Below are 17,950 nucleotides of genomic sequence, written 5' to 3' on the forward strand. Positions count from 1 at the left end.
TGCCAAGCAGCTCTTTGCTCCAGCGGTGCCTAATCAGGCAGTTTGAGAAGCGCCTTTAATGCAATTGCTCAGGGCCTTGAATGAAAGGGAATCTCCCACTATCTGTCATGCAATAGCTCCAGAAGGTGCAGCCTGACTCCACTCGCTCAGGGAAATGGCAAAGAGGCTCCCCTAAACACAAGGGGAAAGCAGCTTGTACGTCAGCCTTGTTGTAATTTAACAAACAGGAGATTTGCCCTCTTAATTCCTCTCTTCATCAGACTTGCTTGAAAACTGAAGAAAAAGTAAAAAAACAACCAAAAACCCACATCTTTGTGAAAAGAAAGAAAAAGAAAAAAGATTTAACTATTTTGGAAAATCCCTAGTGATTTGCAAGAGAAATCTCCTCTGAGCCAAGCCAAGAAAGAAGATTAAAAGCATGTGCTTAACAGAAGAGCGAAAGATTAAGCTACATTTTATGCAATTCGGGTCTCAAGCGATTATGATAGAGAAAACTTCCCCACCCCCGGACACCTGTTGCAGAATCACTTTTGGCACTTTACTAGGGTAATAGGGTATAGCATAATTGGGTCTACCCACAGAACCACCAACCTTTACCCAAACTGACTTTGAAAACTTGCTAGGTATCTCCAAGCTCTGCTAATGTTGCACTGCCTCCTCTAATAGGTTTTGTGAAGATGTTATTGAAGATGGCATGGCTCCTTCCAATCTACCTTCCTTTATATCTCCAGGCTGAAAATATTCTTACATCTTAATGATTTCCCCCTCTTACTTTGGCTGCTTGCACATTTATAAGCCCATTCCTCCAATAAGGTCAGTCAATTTGTAATCCAATTAACAGAGTACCTGTTTAACAAGGCATGAAAAAGACTTTGCTACTTGTGAGCAGTATTTAAGGTCCTACGTTTAGAAGTTCAGGTTGGTGGGGAGGTTCTACCATCTTCCTTTCAGCCGTGGAAAATGAGGGAAGGAGAACAAAAATCTGGAAGATTGGGGGCAGTTTTCTTCCATTATTCTTAAACACACACACAAGTGTAGCAAGGAAGACCTCTGCAGCAGCATGAATAGAAGAAGTAAATCTGCCAGAGAAAAGATTTTGCTTTAAGAAAAAATCTGCACTTTTCTGGGTTATCTTAGACTTGCATATTTGTCTTTATTAACCAAATATATTACTGTCTTAGATGGACCTCTGAAAACAAAGGGATGGTCTGTCCAGAAAATTCCCAGCAGGAGAAGACACAGTTGGGATTATTTGCAGGAGAACTTGATCAGGTACAAAAGTCGGGGTTGTGTGTGTGTGTTTTTAAAGACAACAATGAGCCAGTTCTCATGTAACACCAAGCCACTGCTTGGCCGTCCTTAGGATTGTAAACTGCTTCCTCCCCTTATGCACTCTGATTTGGCACCATGTCTGAATTGCGCCAGAAGCAAGGAGAAGACCTGCTTAAACCCTGTTCCTACCAGCTGGTTTCTCACACTGGGATGGTTCAGATGTAGAAACAAAGTCAGCTTAGCTACCAGTTCTCAGCCTTGGGGCCAGATGCCTCCTTTATCCTGTCCTCCTCACATGCTCAGATTCTCCCCACTCACCACAAAATCTTGGTTCATATTTATGGTTTGAAGGGAAAAAGTGAACCATAGTTTGCCCATTCAGTGGAAATGTTTTGCAAGCTACAGTTTGCATGAACCAAGTAGTCAGGGAAAGAACCCACACATGTGATGGGTGGTAGTGAAGGGAAAAGGGGACCATGTAAATCCAAAACTCATATGGAATGATTTGGCCATTCAGTCATTACACCTGAGAAATCCCAATATCAGAAGCCAGCTATTAAGAATAGGAATTAGGTGTACATGATCCATGCTTCTTACTGAATTCAGGCATCTTGACAAACCATAGTTAAGGAAGCTGAACCATAGCTGAATGCTGAGAGGACAAAGCAAAATCCAATAAGGAATTCAGAACCATGCTGGAATATATAAGGATACATAGCAATGTCTTCCAGCCCACTACTATCTACTAAGACTGGCAGCAGAGAAATGTCTTCCAATACCAGAGATAGCACAGCCCTATATAACCAACATGCTTAAGTCTAATTCATGCATGAAGGGATTGACCATAGAGTAAGCTGGCCTGTCAGGCTTAGCTCACCTTGGGAGGAACTAGGTAATCAAGCCTTTGTTCCCCTTCAGTCCAACTGATGAACTCAGCATATGAGGTCTGAGCTGGTTGTTCCAGTTCAGACCGCATGGCTCTCACAAACCACTCTTGAGTTACTATACCGATAATTAGGGAACTTTAACCACTTTGGAATGAAATCAAGCTTTACTGTCGGTGTAATTTTTCTGAATGCTGTATGGAGAAGCACATTAATCTGTCCTTTAGAGAATTTGTAAGTAAACAATTTTTAACTTACCAAATGTGTGGTCTTTTTCTATGCTGGGGAAGAGGGAAGTTCTGGAACACACAAGATTATATTTTAAAGGTCTAAGGGAAGTTTTGGAACACACAAGATCATATTTTAAAGGCTATATTTCCATGCTTTACTTTGCTGCTGCATATTTTGTGATTTTAAATCTCAGCTGGGGTTCTTTCACCAAAAAGTACCTACTCCAAACCTGGATCTTGGAGTCCAGGAATTCTCCTTATATACCTATACCTTTTCCTTGCAAACAACATTCTTTTTATATTTCATGGCAAATCAGTAGCTTGAAATATATGTGAGACGATGTATTGGCCAACATTATTATGGACTTGTAAACCTGTGCTCTTACTTTGACTACTGCTTTATCATGGTGCTGTTTCCCAACTAAAGCAAGTCATACTTAGGTCCCGTTTGAATCAATGTGAAAAAATTAGCCATGTGTAATTTGGTTCCTACTGACCTCAATGGGATCCAGCTGCAACTAGCAGTCTGGATCCAACCCACTATCTACCTTGTTTAGATTATGACATACTATAATGGGAAGTGATGGGAGGAAGGGCTTATCCCCCACTCCACACACAAACACTGAAAGTTCGTAACCAATACAGGGAAGCAATTCAGTCCTTTTCTGCATTTGTTTTCTGGTTTTAAAATCTCCCTGAAGCAGTCCATTTAATCCTGCATTCGCTCGTGCTGAAAAATGGAAAAACAATCCCACCCTCAGGGTATGGAAACACACTTCAGCTTGTCATGCTCAGAAATAGAGTAGCAAGAACCAGACAGTGCTGCAAGCTTAAGGAGTAACTGGCTCTATACCTTTGGTAGCTGTGCCAAACCTTGAGAAACCAAATCAGGTCAGGCATGTAAGGTTAGATTCAGCAACTGTACCTTTTTGTGAGAGACCAATAAAAGAGGAATGGAACTCTTGAGATAGCCATCCCAGTAACTTTACCAGATTTCAGATTAAAACAAGCTAACAGCCATCTTCTTGGTGGACTGGAACAAGTTGATTCCAAAGCTGTATCTAAAGAGATTTTGGGGTGGTGGTTTTTTTTATTTGTTTTGTTTTGGCTGACTATTAAAGCTTTATTTCAAAAACCAATCCTTATCTTTTAATGTCTCTGTAAGCTTTTTTTATACAACCCTGGACATTTTGTTTTATTTTAGTAATGGTGGTCTTTTAAATAAAAATCTCTTAACCATGATGACTGCAAAATACTATTTAACTTATCAGTATAATAAAACAAATCAGCAGCAGTAAGATAAGGAACAGTGTACCTTTTACAGCAGTGGTAGGGAACTATCCCCCTCATAGCTAGCCTTCCAGGGGCCAGTGATGGGCAGGGCCAATGCAAAATAGGGAGGGGGCACCCAACGTTCTCAAACCACCCCCTGAAAAAAAGGTTTGAAGATCACTTCCTGGTTTGGTACTTGGGTCTGAAAACAGCCTCCTACTGGAGCTAATGGGACTCAGCACACAGGAAGGGTTGTTCCTTCCCTCCCTAGATGTACGGTAACTCCCACATATATTGCAATTAGGCTTGAAAACAGCTTTCCCTTGGAACTGATGGGAGAGACTGTTTTCAGGCCTAACTGTTGTGGGGTATATGAGCAAGTTGCATGTGGCTCAGGGCCAGAGCTTCCCTGCCCCTGAGCTGCAGAATTCAGAATACTGAATCAAGAAGCTTTCCCTTTCAAATTTATAAGAAAGTTATAAACTATTATTTGTATATCGTACCACAGTTTACCAGATTAAAACCACAGAAATCCCCCCCCCAAAAAAATTCTGAGTGGCCACTGCAAATATGTGCAGCTCTGTCAGAACTTCAGCTTGGTTAAACAACAGAAATACGATTTTAACTTGATCCTTGGACGTGCCTTGGAACAGGTTAAAAATGATTTCCTCCCCCCTCTACTTTGGTTCTGACAACAAAGAAAAATGCAGTGAACTACGACACAAAGTCTTCTCCCGTAGTGGCACAGAAGCACTGTTTGTTCTACTGGCATTTTTCAGTTAAGTAATACCTAAGCTGTGCTCTGTATGATTCTAAATAAAGGCTCAGTCACTCCACATTCATGCCCCTGTTCCAAGTGATATATTTTTTTTTGCAGGGTAACAGGCTAGAGAGTTCATAAAGATAAATATTAAGGACTAGATTTCAACAGGAGGAACTATTCTTGACAGGCATTTTCATAGCCCTGCTTTTTTTGGGCTTCTGATGATAATTAAACAGATAATGGCACTTGCTTAAAGATGTTTATATGTCCATAATTCATCCCTGTCCTTATTCAGCTTACCAATATCAAGGTAAGAGAAAACTGGCTATTTAAAATATTTTACATTTCACCTTGCAATGCATAATTTCCAAGATGACTTGCAAACATGTGTTACAATCACTACAAAACCATTAATAAAAATGAAGGTGGCATCTCTTCTCCAGAAGGTTGCTGTGATTCCACAAAATTCACTTGCCTCTTGACACCAAGTTTGGCAGAAGGCCCGTATGGTACCGATATAAGTAGATTACGGTTGACAAACAGGTCTTTGTGGTATTTGGTAGCAATACTTTAAACAAAGGTTTTAGACAAAACAAAGACACTTGGCCAAAGATTTGGTTGCCAAGAACAACCTACTGCTAATTTTCCAGGCAACTTATTGGGGAGCAAACTTAGGGTTTTATCAAAGGGGATTCCAACCCCACATGACAGGTTCCTGGGCCAAGTGATGAGATTTGTCAAACCCACATTCTAACTTCCCATTTTTTAAAACAAAACCACCACATTATAGGCTGTGTTTAGATTTAGCTACTAGGCGATATCATTAAAAGGCAGGGCAAGGGCATTCCTTATAGTTCTCTTCTCATCAGTACAACCACCTGAAGCGTGTGATTGCTGCTGTTAGGACTGCTCATACCAGGTACACAACTATCCCAACTAGTAGTATGGTCCGCAGATAATAATATATTGGATGTCCCGGGCCTCAAGGAGATTAAACTGACCTCAACCAGGCCAAGGCCTTTTCGGCTTTGGCCCCAGCCTGGTTGAACACACTATCGCAGGACATCTTTCCGCAGGGCCTGCAAGACGGAGTTGTTCTGCCTGGCCTTCGGTCTGGGCTCAGTTTGACCCCCTCTATGGGACCCTGTAAGTTACCTCTTTGGCCCTTTTATTGGCTCATGTGGGACTAACATGGATAGCTCGCCCTGATGAATACTTGAAGTTCCCGACCCCTATGGTTGTAATTCATGGGCAATCATTTACTTTTATCCTGATTCTAATTTTTAAGCTGTATTCTAATCAATTGTTTGATTGTGTTTTAATGTATTTGATATTTGATGTTAGCCCGGTCTTGGCTGGGGAGGGCGGGGTATAAATAAAAATTTACTTATTTACTAGAATCAAAACTAAGTTACACACACAATTAAAAAAAACCAAAAAACTTCTTTGCCAAGATAGCTCACAGTGCTCCATTTGTATGCTTTATTCTGAACCTAATATTTTGTTTTTAAATGAAGAGCAGTAGTAAGTGGTATGAGGAGTGGCATGGGTGGGGGAATCTGACTGGAGGCCATGGGAGGGGACACAGCCACACAGGAATAAAGTATCTGCCAAACATCCCCTGGTTGTTGTCAAAATTCTTCCCTGCCCATTAGGACTAGAAACCTCTTTATTAAAATAAAAAGGCTGAAATTGCCAGGAATCACTACCAAAATCAGGTTATATGAACACCAGAAGACAAAGAGCCCTATTTTACTGATGGGAAACAAGAAGATTATGGCTTTCAGCAAGGAACTATTTGTTATACAGGTTTTAATTTAGCACACTCACACTACACATATACACATCCACAGCTCAGTGATTCAAATTTCTTAATTTTTTTCTTCCGTCATACTCCAAAACCATTTCTTGCATTTCTCATTTGTGCACCGGCACATGCCCTATGATGTATACAAAAATGGCATTAATATTTCCAGGACACTTATTTACTTTCTCATTCTCAAACTTGCTCATTGCGCCAGAGTTCAGCCTAGATGATTTTCTGGCCCCACCCTCAGTTAGCGGGATCAGCCAAGGTCACTTGCACAACTCCACTAACGCTTGGCCAACTGGTCACAATTCCTTAATGAGCCCTTTGTAAACCTTTGTAAGTGGCAGGCTAAAAAGCCAGCTTGAATGACCATAGAAGCAGAGTCATCAGGGTTCAGCTGAGGTGGAAGAGAGGCTTGTGTTGGGTCTCAAATTCACCAGAAACTCAAGCAAGCATCAGCCACAGTGTCACAAGCAGTTAACGATCATCGCTAAAGCATGCCAAGAATTAGGGCTTGCGCAGAATGAATAGGGACAGTAGATAGGTGTGCTAGGAAATTGAAAAAGACAACACAGAATTGGGCAAAATGCAAGGCTTAGCCAGTGTCTAATGCCTAACCATGGATAGCAGGGCTAGAGAACAAGTGGGGAATACGTGGTTCTCCAGATCACTCACATCATCTCTGATCATTGGTCATGCTGCCTGGAGCTGATGGGGCAGGCGGGGTGTGTGTGGTGTTGTCCAACAACATCTGGTGGGCCAGAGATCCCACGGCCCTGGATTATAGCTTGGGCCTGGGATTTAAAAGACACAGGAGATGCTGACCAGAACTTCAGGGAAAATGGGAGGAAGGGCAAATACTAAAGAAAGTATTCAGCCTAAAGGAGCCAAAAGGGATAACCTGTGCATGCAGAGACTACTCTCTACTAATGGATTGAGAGGGAAGTAAAAACTTATGAGAACCAAGAATATTTCAAATAGGCAGAACTCCGCTTGTTATGAAAGAGTAAGCTGGCCCAATCATGCCACACAATGTGGCAACTGAAAGAAGGCCTTCTCAGTAGCAAATTATGGAACTCCCTTTCTCTAATTTTCCACTTCTGTTATTATGCCTTATTTTTATTTTGTTAGCCTTATTGAGGCATTTGCAAACAAGGCAGAATTTAAATACTCACAAAAAAGTAAGGTTGGGCAGGACTCCCTGTTAAAAGTATGCAGGGCAACATTTTTCAACACACATGACCCTTGTCACAGTATAGCAGAAGCCTCCAGTTTCACTATTGGCAAAGAGTTTAAGGCCATGTGCTTCCTCTGCTAGGATCAAGAGCTCTTGCTCTCTTCTAGCACAGTCACCTCTCATACACCTCAGATCATTTCCACAGTCATCATCGTTCACTAGCCGAGAAATGACCCTCAATCCCTGGTTGAACCCCACCCGCCCATTCTTACATTACCCTTCCTAAACCCACTCTATTACCTAGTCTTGATTTATGAACTTCAGTATGAACAAACGCCTGTCAACTCCAGAGAACCTACACTTTGGAGTGTGATAGGTATAACCTCCCCAGCAGGAACTCTCTCCCCCCCCCCCCAGCAGCTATAGTTAAGACTTTCCTAGAGGGGAGGACACCCAGAGCCAATGGGAAACTTGCTGAGAGAGGGGATGAGTGTGTTTTTGAAAGACTGCATTGAACACCCATGCAGGAGACCCAAGACAGATATGCCCAGCTTTATCGTGTTACTACCGTCTCAAATACCTTGGCTCCTAAACAAATTGACAAATTGACTCCTGAAAGTTTCCTGCAGCCAATCGGAAGCCGTGCTTTGGTTTCTGAATGTATTGGAAGTCGAACGGACTTCCGGAACGGATTCTGTTTGACTTCCAAGGTACGACTGTATAGCCATTGTCAGTCAGGAACTCTGAAATGCTGCAGTGCTTTTTTTACAGTGTCCTCCCCAGCACACCCTATCCGTTTCAGTCCAGCTATGCCATACACTCTTACTCAAACTCCATGCATGCACAAGCATGTTGAAATATGTACACAGCACTAGGCCCAAGACCACAAACTGCCTTAAAAAACCCGATAAAAACTCAACACGCTTGCCAAATTCTATAATCAGAAAACCTGAATTCCACATTCTAAATTTATGACTAGGTGAGTAGGGGAGAGATCCAGGTTAGATTTTCTGATTCAGATTGTCGAGTACTGGGTTTGGCAATAACTGGAGTGTCTCACAGCAACAGTGAAAAGAGAAGTGCAATTTCTGTATGTGGGGCAGGGGGAAGAAAGCAATTAAGGTTACAGAGACATGCCCTACCTCCTGGACAAAAGGAAGCAAACCCAAATTATTTCTTTCTGTTTTCCAAGTCTTTTGGTAGACCTACCTCTTACATTTTTAGGCTTTTCTTCATTTGCGGTGATGGCACATATATATAAAACAATAAGTGAAAAAACAGGAATGAATAAATGCTTCCTTGAGATTCCGACATTGCAGGGGTTTGGACTGGATTACCTTTTGGCTCCCTTCCAACTCTACATTTCTATGATTCTATGTTGGGATCCCTTCTGAGAACCAGTAAGCTATAAAGGAATGTTGGCATGGGCTGGTGAGCACAAGATGGCATGATGGGTTGGGAAGGACAAGTTGGATTTGGAGCTTCATGTGAGACGGAAACAAGAGTAGGGCCATTTTTTAATAAAGAGCCTAACTAAAAATATATCTTGAGGACATAAGAGAAGCTATGCTGTATCAGACCCAGTATCCATCCAGGTCCAGGACAACAGTAGCAAACCAGATCCTTTCAGGAAATCCAAAAGCAGAACATGTAGGCACCAAATTATCCCTGTCTACATGCTTACTGACACTCAAAGAACTCCAGAAAATTGACACAGCAGAACTTTCCTTTGCAGAAATCCCTCAGCATGTCTTGTTCTTTTACATGTTTAATAATTCCAGCTTTAATAATGATTTCTACCAATTAATCCAGGCCAGAAACTAAACAGAAACCTGCAATTTCCTGCTCCCCAATGCATCCTTTAAAAAAATATTTTTAAAAAAGGTGTTAAGAGTCCAAAGTGATATAAGGGAGCTATTAAGGCAAAATCCACAAAAAGAAGGGGCTTCTGAAATGATAAGGCCCACAGCAAGAAATGGTGTTGCACTGAAACCATTTAATCACAAGGTCTAAAAATCTGCTAGCCAACTGAAGCTAGTCAAAACTGAAGCCAAGGTTCTTTTGATTCCATAAGAAACTGGCTCACTGAACCCAGGTCAGGATACCCTACTTAGGGAAACACTAGGTTCAGCTAACTACTGCCATACTGTAAAACTCGATTTGGAAGAGCTACTTTCACCACAGTATATACAATACAAAGACACAGAACCTGTTCTGGCCTCAGGGCGTCTTTCCCATAGAGCAGTGGTTCTCTGCAGGTCCCCAGATGCTGTTGGACTACAACTCCCATCATCCCTGAGCTCTGGCCTTGCTAGCTAGGGGTGATGGGAGTTGTAGTTCAACAGCATCTGGGGACCCACAAGTTGAGAAAGGCTGCCATAGAGGCTAGTGGGGTGGGGCACCAGGGAAGAGACGGAGGCTGGACGTGGCACCTCCCTGCATCAGCTTGCTGCCCTCGCCCACCTCTGCCATGGCGCGATGAAGCAGCGCCGTGCCTGGAGCCTCCGTCTACTGTGGCCACCGTGGCACAAAACAGCCAGCTGAGCTGGGACTTGCCGTGTCCAGCCTCTGCCCACCTCCTCCAGCCCTGCCAGCAGCGCCGTCTTCCCTATAAAACTCTGGGAAATTGGGGGGGGGGGTGCCGGAGGGAGCTTAGACCATGGTGCCGGATATGCTTAAGACAGCCCTGTCTGGTCTCTGCCCCACTTTTCCACCTACAGAGCTGTCCACAGTACCAAGCAGATGCAGAGGATAGTCGATGTGGTAGCCTCCAGATGCTGATGTCTCCAAACCCCATCACCTCTTATCACTGTCCATACTGACTGGGGCTGATGAAACATTCAAAGAGCACCACACTGGCTACTCCTGTGCTAGAGCAGCACCTTTCAAACTTCCTATCTTTGAGAAACCTTTCCACATCAGCTAGCCTTCCAAGAAATTCTTGTGCATTTTCCACAAAATCATCGGCCTGGTGCGGAGCACTCTAGGATCTGTTCTAAGACACCTACTTGATGGGAGTCACCTCTGAATTAACCAAGAATACGCAACACATACTATGCAATGCATGCTGTCAGGAACGACCAATGGTGCTGAGAAAGCTAACTACAGAAATTTATCGACCATTACTTGCCCCCTAACTAGCAATCAAGAAACCTGAAAACTACAGCTCAGGAGGAAGCAAGATAGCCTTTGAAACATGGTTAAAGTGACTAGCCCACAAATTTATACTGCATACATGCCTATGTTAACCTTTTGTGGATGTGGGTGGCCTCAAAATATGAGAACTGGTTCTACACCAATTTTTAAAATATTCCCCTGCCTGGTTGCATGGAGGCAGTTCTTAAGCTTCCCCCGGGTTGCTGTAATTATTTGCAATTGGAGTATTTACTCTCCAGTTATTGTGAACCTCAGATATTACATTTTAGCTCAGTATATTTCTGGTAAAATGCAAGTATTGACATCTGTTCAATTACAGGCTGTACATATACATGCACAAACACTCATTCTCAACACATCAAGGCCTATCTGATCATTTAAAAATTATGTAGATTCTTTCATTGCCCATTTTGGATTCACCCTCCAAGTTCTTTCCAAATTCCCAATTCTTATGCAACCTGAAGAGAGGTTTCTCATTTAATAGGATCATCTCTTAAGTATTTGTTTGCTTTGTTTTTTATGGCATTATGCATTACTCTATTCATTTCTATTTAGTTTTTTCATGTGTTGTACATCAGCTGGAGACACTGGAGTAGCAAGCAACTGACCAGTCTAATAAATATCATGATTATATTTGTAGTACAGTAGTAGTATCGGCAACAGTGATAGTAGTAATACTGTTGACCATTTTACCTTGGGCAACTAGATGAAACACAAAACGGAATGGCCCACCTCTCAATCCCTGCCTTCCCTTCCTTCCTGCTACAATCCTAACCCCAGCAGGGCTGGGGAACCTGTGGCAATCCAGATGTTGTTGGACTACAACTCCTATTGTTCTTGACCATTGGGCCATGTTGGCTGGGGCTGGTGGGTATTTGACTGTTTTCAGCAATGTCTGGAGGGCTACAGGCATAACAACCCATGCTTTATAGCCAGATCTGTACTGCATTCCCACCACCAATGAAACGAAGTGTAGTGCTGCTGCTGCCAGAAGTCAGACAGAGAAGCAAGAATTCTAGCTGCCACAGCACAGTGGTTCTTTGGCAGGGAAGAGCTAATTGCATCATCTGTGGTGGCCCCTAAGTTGTAGAACTCCTTTCCCACATAGGTGGCACCTTCATTACAGAGTTTCCAGTGACGGCTGAAGATACACCTCTACACCCTGGCTTGACACTTGAGGTGTATAGTTTCAGGACTCACCTTATTTTTTTGGTTCTTAAATTGTTCTTAATTTTATAAATGTTGTAATCCACTCTGGGACCTTAGGGTGAAGGGCGGGTCACCGTCGTACAAGTGAACTACACTGTTGTTTCATTGTGGGAAGATACCAAAATTAAGCAGGGCAAACCCTGCTTTTCCACCAAGCAAAACAACTGTGGCTTCTCACTGAGTGCTCCTGTATGACACACATTTGTCACAGTTATCCATCACTTTTTAAGGTGACCATAAAAAAAATGTCAAAGAGGACCGCAGTGCCCCCTGGGTGATCCAAAATATTTAGTGAAGGTATGTTCCTGAAAGACCCAAGATCCCTTATTTGTGTAGACAGGGTATATATCTCAGGAGAACCACCCTAGGATAACATCCATGGTATATTGATTGTATAAACAAGACCCAGGTCAACTCACTCCCACTGTCCTAAAGAGATCCACAGAACCTTTCTCGCAATGATCGGGGGGGGGGGTGTATATTGAATGGGACCTCCTTACACCACAGCTCCATCAAAGCTTAGCAAAAGGTGGCATTTGTCAAAACAACAGCTAATTTACTGTGGCACAATCTCTCATATCTGGCCTGTGCGCAACAAGCCCTTGTCCCTACTGCTGACTGAGCATAGAAGTATACATTACTCCTGCCCCAGATCAGTCCTGCTGTGGGAAATAAATAAGGATTTCAAATCCCAGGCTCTCTGTCAAAAGGTACTAAAAGAAACGCTTTGTTCGAATTTGAAGTCTCTTATTTCAATTACTTCCTTATATGCTGATTGTAGCAGCAGGATTAGCTTTATGTCTCTTCTGCCAAAGCTGTCAAGGCAAGCTGCAGCTGTACATCTCCTACATTTAACCATGCCTAGCTGTAGATTTTGATCTCTTGCGGTAGGCTTAAAAAACAACCACCAGCAGCTCTGAGATATTGAACTCCCCCAGGTAAAGAAAGAAAAAGGTTGACGTGTTCCCAAGTTTAACCAAGGCACAGAGACAGATGGGTGGAATCCCCTTTTGCCTTTAATAGCAGACAGATCAATGGAAAGGGGACACCGCTGTCATAGACCTTCTGCATATTTTGATCTCACGAATGGACAGCAGCCAAAGAAAAACAGAGAAATAATACAAAACACAAATACATACACACCTGACCAATCCTCCCAGACTCTGCCCTAAAGTAGGGAAATGGCCAGAGGATGAGAGCAGAGTACAAGGGGAAAGCAAAATATTATTCACCCAACACTTCTTAGTGTAACTTTTAGTTGAAGTCAGATCCAAACACTATACAAGCTATAAAGGTTCCCCTTGCCTCACAACACCCCCCACCAGACTCCTTGGATGCACTTCCCAATTAAGTGCTCCTGTTCTGTGCATTAGAAATGCAAACTTTCAGTTCAGGAGTATCCCAAAATAGGTGCAATCGTTAAGTCGGTTAAACATATGTATTTTAACAAAAAAGGAAATCCAACATAATGACAATGTGCAAATTCATGTGAAAGGATATACTCTATATCCGACGGGTAGCATCCAGGCTAATTTAACCATACTTCAGTTCCATTTATTTATTTTTGTGGAACTTAAATTATTACTGAATTGCCCACTGATTTCAAGGACAGCTAAGTTCAACTAATTTATGCTGAAATCCTACATGCAGGTGAACACCACTGAACACAATTAGATTCACTTCTGAGTAAACATGTACAGAGTTGTACTGTAAGACTAGATTCAACAATGCATGCACATCACATAACACAGAAGGCAAAAGTCACACGTCTCCCCAATATCTGGAGTTGATTCTACGCATGCTTAACCTGCTTACTATTTCAGCTCTATATTGCCACTAGATTAAACTAGCATCTCTACTTTTCGGATTATGTGCTGCTGCAATGACTTACTACAATAGCAATTATTATTATTATTATAACTATTATAACTACATTTATATGCCATCTCCCCCAAGCTCATGGTGGCATACATCTTCCCAGTTTATCCTCATAAGAACCCTATGTGATAGGTTAGGCCAGGCATAGGCAAACTAAGCCCTCCAGAGGTTTTGGAACTACAACTCCCATCATCCCTAGCTAACAGGACCAGTGGTCAGAGATGATGTGAACTGTAGTTCCAAAACATCTGGAGGGCCAAGTTTGCCTATGCATGGGTTAGGCTGAGAGACAGTGACTCGCCACCCAGTGAGCTTCATGGCTAAGTGCTCTCCCAGGTCTTTGTCCAATACTTTAACCACTACACCACATTGGTTCTCAGTAACAGAGTTTCTGACAGCTGGTGCATTTGCTTGACTAAGAAACTGATGGGGCTACCACTGGTGGGGTTATGGCAAAAACACCATTTGATCAGAACCCTTTTCTCCACCACCACTCAAAAGTCAAGGTAAGATAAGCACATTAAAATGTCATCACATTTCCTTGCTATTTAATCCTGTTATGCCACAGTAGCAGTGGAAATGACTGTAGGTTCTGAAGCATTCTGCCCCAGTCCTTACTTGCCTGAGCTGCATCTCCAACAATTCAAACCAATATTCACTATTCACAAACTATGAGGCCTTTTCTACAGTTACCCAAGTAGAACTCCTCCTCTCTCCACAATTCTAACTTCACATCATTTCCCAGTGAGCAAGCACCCCATTCCAGAACCAAGCTATCTTTCATTTACTTTAAGCTATGGGCAGATGCACACACATGATGCTGCAATGACTGTAATTCACTTAGCAGTCTTTCCTTGGTCAATACACCAGCAGTCTTGCAAGCTCACTTTCATGAATCAGCACTTTATAGTTTCATTTATTTTATTGACAGAATGAACAGAGACCAAGAGAACATCAGGTCCACAGAAACTGTGACAAGGACCATGAATTAAAAGACAAAAATAAGACAGAAGAGAAAGTGGAGCCCATTCCAGTTTCCTGTGTAGAAAGGTCCCAAGAAGTGGGCACCTGCCCACATTTAAAGTAACCAAAAATATATGGATTCTCCTCCAAATAAATAGGGAACCTTTCTAAACAGGATTCACATATCAAGAAGGCTCAACAAGGAAAACATCCATGTGAAAGGAAAGCCAGAATCAAATTTCTTGATCCCCCAAATGCCACTCAGCCAGTATTTTAACATAAAATAAAGTTCATCTGCTTTTTCAACTTGTTAACATGCCCCACATCTCCATGTGAAGCCATCTAAAGGTTAATGCAGTAAATTAAACCAACAATGCATTTTCTCCACAGACCTGAAAAACACGAGGCAACTCCCACCTAAGGTAGCAAACATATTCAAAGACAGCCAGTTCCTATCCTGCACAAAATGAAAGTTACTGTGAAGGGAGTCATAGAATCCCAAGACCATCAGAGAGGTCAGCTCCTGCCTTCAAGAGAGATGTGGAACCATTATTCCTCTGACTCACCAAATACAGCACCAGATTACAAACCACAGAAACAGAGCAAAAATGACAAGCCATGTTTTTACAGCTTACCAGGAAAATAAAAGCTTGTGGAAAGAAGGGAATACAGTGTGGGGAAACAATCAGGAGCCCTCAGTGAACAGTACGAAACAGTCACAGAATTGTGGATGGAAAGAGGTTGAGAGATCAAGCTTTTCCAGGACATCTCTGTAGAAGGGAACCTAGGGTCATAGCCCTTAGGGTCATTCAATGTCAGCAGGGAGGCGTTAGTGGTCCATGTGTACTCAGTTATCAGAACTAAGTTTATCCATTAACACACTTTAACCACCCTTCTGTACACAGCAGGAAGGTTACAGAGTGTTATATAACAAGGGTGACGCTTCTGTTTGCAATTTAAGAACATGTAGCATTTCTAATTCATGTCAGCAATCATGAGGAGTGAAGTACAGAGTAGCAATTATTTTGTATAGCATTAGAAGAAATAAACAGACATGGTACCTGTGGGCATTTCAGCATTAAATAAAAGACATGGTTTACTGCTAGTGGGGTGACGAGGGAGAAGTGGATAGAAAAAATCTGGAAGGAGTTAGGTATTGTGAGAAAAGCACACCTGGGGTGAGGACTGAATACCTAGGGCCCTGAATTCTTTCCCTCCAAGTTAATCAAACCCTGAATAGCAAGAAAGAATAGCAAGTCAAAATAAAGAAAACTGTGTGTGCATATGTGCACCATCACTAACACGCCTTAGAAAAATCACTAACCCAGCCACATACAATTCTCTGTCCTCAAGAAAGGCAAGAAAAACCAGGGCCTGCACCTTTCAAAAAGGATATAAAACACCTGTTTATCAGTCTGACCAGCTAGCAAACATGACTCAAGTTTTTACAAAAGAAAAGCACTTCCACTTCAGTTTTCTGGGTTCCCAGTTCCCATCAAACGGGTTTTGAAAGGTTGGCTTCCCTGAACTTTGGCAGGTTGCAACAAAACGTGTTTGTTATGTTTTTTGGGGGGCAGCTGAGAGAGAGCCCTCTCTCCTCTTGAATAGCAACTACAGCAGAGAAACGGTCTCGTTGCTGCTGTTTCCAAAGACAGTAAATAGACTTTTAAGAGGATGGAAGTGTAGAGAAGAAGAGGCTACCGGGGGGAGACAGAGATGAAGCCGCCGAGTCGGAGGAAGGGAGGCGGGGTGGGAAGGAAGGAAGGAAGGAAGGAGGGAGGGAGGGAAGGAAGGAGGCTCGTTACCTGACACGGAGAAAGAGGTGGGCCTCGGGAGGAATTACGGGGGCAGAGGAAAGGATTAAAAAATCAACTACGGGCGTGCGAGGGGGAACACGGAGTGGGTGTGAAGTATAACAGGGGGAGGGTCTCCCTTAGGGAGCTCTAAAATGGCGGCAGCTTCCTTCCCACAGCGCTCCCTTCTCCCTCACTCACACACAGACAGTACAGGCACATATATATTTATGTATATGTATATACATACCTATATATATAGCACACTCCCGCCCCCGCCTTCTCTCTCCGCCCCCCCCCGTTTTCCTCCCCCGCCCCCTCCGCCAACCGCTCTCACCGGGCTCGAGCCCCCTCCTTCCTGCTCCTTTTTCGCCCGCGGGAGAGGAGCCTCTTTCGCTCGCTTCAGCCGCTCTTCACTTTCTTTCTTTTCTTTTCTTTTTTTTCTTTCTGTTTTTTTATTTTTTTTTGCCTTCACCGCCGCAATCCCACAATCCCCCGCGCGCGCCTCCAGCGGCCGACCTGCTGTTTCCTCCTCCTTCCGCTTAGCCCCTCCCCTCTCCTCAACTCGGCGTTCTCTTGCCGATCCTCCCCCTCCTCCTCCTCCGCGAGCTCTGTAGCCCCGCCTCTGTCCTCCAACTTAAGCTCCTCCTCCTCCTTCCTGCTCCCCCGCCCCTCCCGTTTGTCAATGGAGTGAAGAGGGAGGCGCACCTGCGCATGCGTTACGCTCCCTCGCCTCCTTTTGAGCATCATTTACTTAAGAGAGTAGTCCTGCTCCTTTCGATACTTCTGTTCCCCAAGTGAAATTGTCACCTAACTCTTTTTTACTTCCTGCCCCCCTGTGTATCCGCCCCCCCCGTTCATTTTGTTTCTTCTCAACGATTTTGTACTGAAAGTTTCGTTGAAACGTTTTGTAGGCACACCTTCAGATTCTTGCAGACAAATCAGCTGGTTTGTGGGACCTTGAAGACCCTCACATTTATTATGGCGGACACTTCTCTGGATTATCACCTCCTGTCCGGAAACCAATGCCTCACTGTGGAAGCACGTGTGGATCCAGAATTGCCCTCCACAGTCACTTACGGACTCATTGTTAAAACCGTGTTTATGGAAGACAATCTTACTCGGCTACAAGTGATCGCCAAAGAAGCAGAGGCCAGGAATTTTGTTAGAGGGCGGCAAGACTTTTGTTAGGGGAGGCGGCGGCAGAACCGCCGTGACTGGTCAGTTAGTTTAGTATTTCTATTGTTTTATGCTGCAAAGTATTATCCTAAATTGCATGGGGGTCTTTTGCGAGCTGGGTGTTGTGAACTGTCGAGGTTAGAGTGTCATTCTTCAGGATTTGCTATTGTTGAGACATTTGGGCGATTTCAGCTGGGAACATAAGCAAACATTGGAGCTCTGCTGGATCAGACCAAAGGGGCATCTAGTCCGGCACTCTGTTCTCACGGTGGCCAACTGGATGCCTGTGGGAAGCCTTTTACAAAAAGGACCAGAGCACAACAGCAATTCCCCCCCCCCTTCCGATTGCCAGCAGCTGGCTTTC

General features: G+C 43.3%; 1 protein-coding gene across 11 annotated transcripts in view; it reads right to left on the reverse strand.

Annotated features, from left to right (window-relative positions):
• Positions 1 to 16,896, reverse strand: part of PPP6R1 (protein phosphatase 6 regulatory subunit 1) — a gene marked incomplete at its 3' end in the record, with an annotated part of 49,183 nt that extends 32,287 nt beyond the window's left edge. For 7 of the 11 annotated variants that reach the window (XM_079949120.1, XM_079949123.1, XM_079949122.1 and 4 more), the window contains exon 1: positions 16,745 to 16,871. Of the gene's footprint in view, positions 1 to 16,419; positions 16,534 to 16,744 lie in introns of those variants that run through there. The other 4 variants (XM_079949114.1, XM_079949115.1, XM_079949113.1 and 1 more) reach the window with 3 other exon arrangements.
• Positions 16,897 to 17,950: the final 1,054 nt, after the last annotated feature.

This window comes from Podarcis cretensis, assembly GCF_951804945.1.
Source record: "Podarcis cretensis genome assembly, chromosome: 13".
Classification (NCBI taxonomy): Eukaryota; Metazoa; Chordata; class Lepidosauria; order Squamata; family Lacertidae; genus Podarcis; species Podarcis cretensis.